The following is a 7,841-nucleotide window of genomic DNA, read 5'->3' on the forward strand; positions in this document are numbered from 1 at the left end:
GTTAAAACATAAACGAACATATATAAACAAAATTACATTCATATTCATTGGTTTTGTTTATAACTTTAGTTATTGGAGTTTGCATTTTACTATTATAGTGAGCTTGCCTAAAAATATAACTCCATTTATATTTAACAAATCGTCAAACAAATCTAGTTTAACGCATACTAATTCAATAAAAAAATAAATTTATAATATTAATGTATTTTTTTTAGCGTATGTAATAGATTGTGATTTCTTATGTTAATATACAACTTTTATTTGTTAATTATTTCAAAATTACTAAAATGAAAAAGAGACTAAATATAAAATAAAAACATTGAAGTACGTATTTTTTGAAAATCAGTCCAAATAAAAAGGGCAAAAAGTAAAATATAGAATTTGATGGTCAGTAGCACCATATCGTATGATTGTATTTAAAAATTTTATAATATTAGTTTACTAATTTCGATGTAATACACGAAAGAATTCGTGCATATAGAGGACCCAAATTATTTTGATCGACCTGATTATTTTGACCCTACCTTGTCATATCATATAAACTATAATTTGTGCAACCAACAAAAAATTTTCTAGATCCATCAGTCACTGAATATTCATACCAAAATGTTTTCGGCAATTGGTATGTGCAAACTAATATTTGCATGAGCATAACGCAACATAAGGTGTGACCGACAAAACAGTGTCCATTACCATAACTCATATACAACGTTTTTAAAAAAAAATATGTTTTAAAATAGCAAGCATTATTAATTTATATAATCCATTTAAAATTAAAATATTAAAAAATTATATAATTTAAAATATGCACATAAATATTATAAATTTAAACTGAATCATGTACGAGTATAAAATATTATAACCTTAAATAAAAATAAGAGACAATTTCAAATTTTGGTTTCTGTGATAGCTTTTTACTTTTGGTGCATGGCAAAATGGTCCTTTCGAAAAGCTTGTTATATATAGCTAGTTATACTTAACCATCTAGGGACTAAATCTTTTCATAAAAATTTAAAATAATAAATTTAACTGCAAGAAAAAAACCATTTGAAACTAAAAAAAATTGTAAAATGAAATAAACAAAACAAAAACGGTAAGACATCTCTAAATATTATTAAAAGAGAACCTTAAATTCTACAATGAAGAAACAATGACCCTTAATTGCATTTCCCTCCTTTAGTCTCCACCTTAGGATCATTTTGCTGACATCATCCTAACCCAAAAAAATACACGCGCCTCCCGAATAAAACTGTAACATCCCGAAATTCAGGTAAAGCTATTTAACCATTCTCTTTTGTCAAGTTGCCAAGTTTGTCCCTTGAGTGAATTTTGTGGCAAATGAGTATGCGGGGCATACTGGGGAGTACGTTGCGCGTACTCATGCGCTTAATTTGGACATTGACTCGCCTGGATACGCTGGGCGTACCCAGGGTTATGCTCGGCGTAGAGGGTCCAGATGCAAACCCTAATATTTGGCTTGTGCACTATATAAGGGATGCTAAGGCTCATTTCTCAGCCACCATATCAGAGAGTGAAACCCTAAGAGATCCTTCCTTCGTCCCTAAGTGTGTGTGTGTGTGTGTGAGTGTTTTGAGCTAAAAGTGCTTTGGTGTGTTAGTGAAGAAGAAGGAGAGGAGCTTGTGGAGGCTAGAGCTTGAAGTGCAAGTTTGGATCTGAGATCCTCAGAGGAAGGAGCTTCATCTAGAGGTATAAAGTTCAAAACACTCCTCTTTATTTTGGTTTGATGTTGCATGGACCATTTCTAGGGTTAAAAGTCCCAAAGGTGGAGACTTTATGAGTGTAATGGACTCCATGGACCTAGATCTGTCCCATTTCAGTGATATTTGTGTTATAGATCCATAAAAATCCCAACTTGGTCGTTGTTATGAGGGCATGCTTGAGTTATGAGCTTTCTATGGTTGGAAACGGAATCTTATGGATGTTAGTGACTTGTCCAGCCATGCAAAGGCTTAAAGTCACCAACTTTATGGATTAAGAGGCTTGGAAATGGTCATATCTAGAAGTTGGACGTGTGTCTTAACTGTTGAAGACCCCAAGAGCTAAGGAGTCTGAAAATGGGAGTTACGCGGGGCGTAATCCCAGTACGCGTGGCGTAGGGGGTCGCGTTCACCGTTTCTGTGAGGTCTTTGGGTATGCCCAGCGTACATGTTTGGTACGTACAGCGTAATCCGGAGAGTTGACTTTTGTTGACTTTTAGGGTTTGGTCAACTTTAGGGTCTTTAAGCCATGAGAGGGGTAAAATGGTCTTTTACCCTTCTGAGAGTACTAAGAGAGAGTATAGTCTAGCCTTGAGAGATGTATTGATTAAGAGTGTTTATTTCATATGATTAGGCGGAGGCTAGACCAGATTTTTACCAAGTTCGAGATTACCGAGTTACCCAAGGTGAGTCTTCTCACTATACTTTACCTAGAGTGGTAATTAGAGTTATGTGACAAATTATTTTGTATGCTTTTGCATGATGTGGTTCCTGTGTGATTTATGATATGTATGCTACAGAATTTATAGAGTTAGGACCGGAAGGTCCACAGAGTTAGGGCCAGAGGGTCCACAGAGTTATGGGACTGGAGGGTCCCACTGAGACACATTGACCAGAGGGTCAAACAGAGTTATAGCCTCGAGTGGCTAATATGTGTTGTGTGTGGTATTTTGGGGAACTCACTAAACATTTATGCTTATAGTGTTGTGTCATATGTTTCAGGTACCAGTGAGGATCGCGGGAAGGCGTCGACATGATCAGTACACACATGAGGAGCTTTTACATATTATGATCTTGGGATGTGTTGTTATGAATTGTTATGTGATACAATGACGTTTTTATAACGATTATGAATGAAAGTGTGTTTTTAAAATGTGAAAAATTATTTGAAAATTTTAGGTGTTACAGGTTGGTATCAGAGCCTTGGTTTCAGGGATTCGGTGCACCTTCGGGCGTATCTGAACTCAAACTGAGGATTTGAGAGATTTTCAAAATAAAATTCACAAAATTTTTCTCAAAGAGTAATAAGTTTTTGAAAGAGCAGAATGTGTAATAAATCCTTGTGCATGCGGGTTATCAATCACATATGATTGATATGATAACTGACATGTTTTAACTAGTATTCCCCCCATAACAGCATGTAAAAACATTTAAAAGGTTAATTCAGGGGTATGAACTCACCTGTTGTAAGTGGATCGGACGAAAGTGTCGGTTGGGTGCTCGGGGTCAAGTGAAGACTTGAACACACTTAGTGACCTATTAACATATGATGACATATGTTTACATACAATTAGTAATTATAATACTAATTAAACACGTATACGCATCCTAATGAGCGGAAAACACTTTGATCAAGTACTAGGAGTGTCCCGGGTAACATCTAAGGGAGTGTATGGCCTAGTTAGGGAGTTTACTCTTCAAGAGTAAACTCTTTAAAGAGTTTACGGCCCTAATACCTTATCCCCATGAGTTTACGGCCGTAATGTAACATCCCCCTCAGATCTGATCCCACATCGGCTGGGAAGGAGAACTAAGTATTCCTTATAAGGGGTGTGGATACCTTCCATATCACAACGCGTTTTAAAGCCGTGAGGGCAGTAGATCCCATAAGAACTCTGCAGTTAAGCGTGCTCGGGCGGGAGTAGTACCAGGATGGGTGACCCCCTGGGAAGTCCTCGTGCCGAGTGGAGTAGTACCAGGATGGGTGACCCCCTGGGAAGTTCTCGTGCCGAGTGGCCTAAAGCGGACAATATTGTGATACGTTCCAGAGGGGGATGTTACAAATGGTATCAGAGCTAGGGCACAGGTCGATGTGTTCGACGGGGACGTCGAACCCTATAATGGGGGGTGAAAGTGGGTTAGATCTGATCCCACATCAGCTGGGAAGGAGAACTAAGTATTCCTTATAAGGGGTGTAGATACCTTCCCTATCACAACGCGTTTTAAAGCCGTGAGGACAGCAGATCCCATAAGAACTCTGCAGTTAAGCGTGCTCGGGCGGGAGTAGTACCAGGATGGGTGACCCCCTGGGAAGTCCTCGTGCCGAGTGGCCCAAAGCGGACAATATTGTGATACGTGCCAGAGGGGGATGTTACACGTAAACTCATGGGTGGGGTGTTCTTTGATGCATTAAGGTCTTATAACACTTGTGGAATTAGGCTAGGTTCAATTCTAGGGCATAGGAAGTGGTTTAGGCTCCAAATGGACCATTTTAGGGAGTTTACGGTCCATGACCACTCCTTGAGGAGTTTACGGTTGTAAACTCATCTTTGCCCATTTCTTTTGTTGTTTGGTGGTTCTAACTCATGCATGCAAGGTTCTAGTCACTTATATGAGCATAGGAAAGTGTTAAAGGCACTTAAACACCTTGGAAAGGTGTTTACGGTCTAAGAAGATGTTATTGGGGATTTTACTACCTTAAACACATGATTTTACGGTAGTAAACTCATGTTGTCCATGAATCCTATGTTTTGGTGCATCAAATGAAGGTTTACAAGGCTCTAGGCACTCATGGAAGCTTTTGGAGGTGTTTGAGGGGTAGTTTAACACCTTAAAAGGTGTTTATGGGCCTTGAAGATGGGTTTACGGTCTAAGAATGTTCTTAGACCGTAAAATCATGTTTACTCCCCATTTGCTCCGATTTTGGTGTTCTAAGTCCTTTCATCTAAGCCCCTAAGTCATAACTAAGCTCCGTAATTGGTTTGGAAGGGTTTTTGAGCATTAAAACCCCATCTATGAGTGTTTACGGTCTAAGAAGGTGTTCTTGGACCGTAAACTCATGTTCTTGAGGGTTTTGGGTAATTTAAACACGAATTTGTAAGCTAGATAAGATAAACAACAAGCTAGGAAGGTTAACTTACCGATTTGGAGCTCGAAGGGGCGATTTTTGACCGAAACCCGATTTGTAGAGAGGGAAAGTAGAGAGAGAAAGTGTCTAAGGTGGGAAGGAAACCCAATCAACCCTTATATAGGGTGGAGTTTATGGCCTAGTTGGGGTTCACCTGACACCAACCGCGAACGGGGTTTTTCACGACTACCGTTAAACACGGCAACTTTTAAAATTATACCTTCTTAATTTTGGTTCGCTTGACGAATATTATTTAAAATATTCCAACGGGTTTAAATCCGGTCAAAAATATTTTCAGGATAAATTTGGCTAATTTTTGACATAATTAATTTCGACGTTAAAACTAACGGAAATTTTTGGGTTGTTACATTATCCCCCCGCTAGAGGGAATTTCGTCCCAAAATTTAGGTTTAGGCAAGGAAGTAATCATGAACAATCAGTTAGAGGTATGAGGGTACTTCCTGTTTGGTTGGTCCTCACGCTCCCAAGTGAACTCTGGCCATTGCTTGTCATTCTAACAAACCTTCACTTACGGGATGCGGATTCTGTCTCGTGCAGTTAGTGATTCCTATAGGTTCGTCTACGAAGTTAGGGTTCCCAATGGTTTCTATCAAGATAAGTGAGATACAAAGAGTGACGTCGGGAAACCACTTATCAAGTCTAAGAAGTGGATTGATTTGTGGTGAAACTTGTGGAATTTCCGAAAGTAGTAGTGGTCTGACGAGGGTTGGACCAATTTTTGTGAGGAATCTCGAATGGTCCTAAGCTCTCGGAAAGGGTAGAGCTTTTCAGTACTTAGAACATAGTGTACTTCTATGGCGAGATCATCACTGGCGTGATCGCCATTCCGAAGTTCCAAACGTTCTCTCTCAAACTGGAAGTGTAGTCCTTCAGGTTAGTTCTTAGAAAGCTCGGGTTGTCCTTGGATTCGTGTTTCCTATCAATTGGCTTTCAGAGGTTGTCTAGATCACCGGATGGATTGCATGTCTACGGGTATCTGTTTTCTGTAGGGTGTCTATCTCAATCTTGTGCAAAATGAACCTGCACTTCTGGCTCTTAAGATGTGTCTAACGAAAACTCTCATAGCCGGTGAGATAGGGTTCTACCAGATGATTGCTTAGAAAGTTTTCAAACCTTACATTATCGTCTATTTAGCGCTTTCACAATATGATCCTTAACGGGAAAGGATCATGCTCTTACTTGCCTTGTTGTTTCATGAACAATAGGCTCTGCTCCGGGCTAACTCAATCCTTAGAGATTTTCCGAAGTGTTGGACTATCTCGGGAGGTGGTTCTACTATTTCTGTGTGAGATAGTATTCTTGGAACACGTATTAGTCCAATGAATCTCTAAGACATGCCCTATTCTCTAAGGCGTTAGTTTATTTCAGTTGCAGAAAGCGCGTGCTCTTATATAACCCATCGACTAACACCTAGACCGGTGTTGAGTCTATAATATCTTCGGGATCTGGGTTATAGGGCTTAACGCAACCTACTTTCGCACTTTAATCAAGTATTCTTGGGTGCGGAGGTTATCCTATGGTTCTTGGCATTCTAGTGTTCGCTTCAGAGAATGCAGTCTATCGTCTACATGGCAACAGTGACTTCCTCCACGTAAGAAGGCGGAGTGTCCTAGGCACTATTCGTCGGTAACGGGGTGGACGAAGTGCCTAAGTAGTGTGAGCATCTTATGCAACTACTCTTCTGAAGGTTCCGAGTTTCCTCGATCTAGGTCAAATCTAGTGAGTATAGGGTTCCATCACTCGGAACTATAATCTCCTCATCCACTCTTCTCAGATTTTAACTTATCGTAGCTTCCAGGGTTCCGGGATATTCGCTGAGATGTTTAATTTGTGGGATTAAGCGTGAGTGGATGGTCGTAGTCAATGTCCTTGACTCTTACGACTTAGATTTCTTTACCAACTAAGGGTGTTAGCTACTATGTTGGCTTAACCGGGATGACAACAAATTTCGGATTCGTGGTCATTATAGTAGCTCATCCCGCCGTGGTTCTCTTGACTCTAGCTCCTATTCTAAGGAATAGGATGAAGGGTTTGCTATGAGGTTCGTGGTAGAGCTCATGCTTGGCTTAACCACTAACACTTGGTGTATGCAAGCCATATATAATTGAGGTCGGCAGGATGTTCGGTTGTGCGAATCCACCCCAGACCCACAACCCAACGAGGAATAGGGAGTAGGGAGGAAGCACACATCTTAAATCTTTTTGATCCCAATTATATACCACCCTTATGCATATACTTAGTTATACTGGTCAGTCCCATGAGTTCCATCCTCTTGATTCACGAACCTGATTGTGAGGTGCGAAGGGTCTTTCTGGGGGATCTACGGAGTATGCTTCGGGTGGTTATCATCTTCTGGAATACCTGCGGTGTCTTTCGCTTCGGTTTCTATCTGTCTAAGAAGGGTTGGTTAACAGCGCGCGGTACCCTTCTCCTGGGTACTTCGGAAGGTTTGAGATAAGAGTGACGACTGACGGATCGTATTAGTCTTTATTATTTTTATTACGTTTAGGTTCGGAAGAACCTTTATCTGCCGAAATGGCTACGGTGAAAGTTCTTTTTACACAGCACTAAGGATTTACACATGGTTGCACGAAGTCGAACCATGATTGATAGAGGCATCGAAGTTTGCATACTTCGACATGATATAGAATGAGGGTCGACAGGGTCATGTGCTGAACGGTTTCATAAGTTCTAGGCGTCTCGGGTTTCGTCCCGTGTATCACTGTTGTGAATACTTGGACCAATAGAGTTGACGCGGAACTATAGAGGGTCCTGAGTGTTTTCTGAGTAGAGTAACTTTCGTGAATGGATTCTCACGAGGCCTTTCTATAATTGCCTAACATATACTAGTCATGTATAATTAAGGCGGGGAGGACTGTTGACTAAGCGAGTCCGCCCTAAATCCACAACCAAATGAAGAACAGGAAATGAGGCGGCATTCACTCACTCTAGGTCTGGTCATCTCAATTATACAT

Source organism: Lactuca sativa, chromosome 3 (assembly GCF_002870075.4).
Source record: "Lactuca sativa cultivar Salinas chromosome 3, Lsat_Salinas_v11, whole genome shotgun sequence".
Classification (NCBI taxonomy): domain Eukaryota; kingdom Viridiplantae; phylum Streptophyta; class Magnoliopsida; order Asterales; family Asteraceae; genus Lactuca; species Lactuca sativa.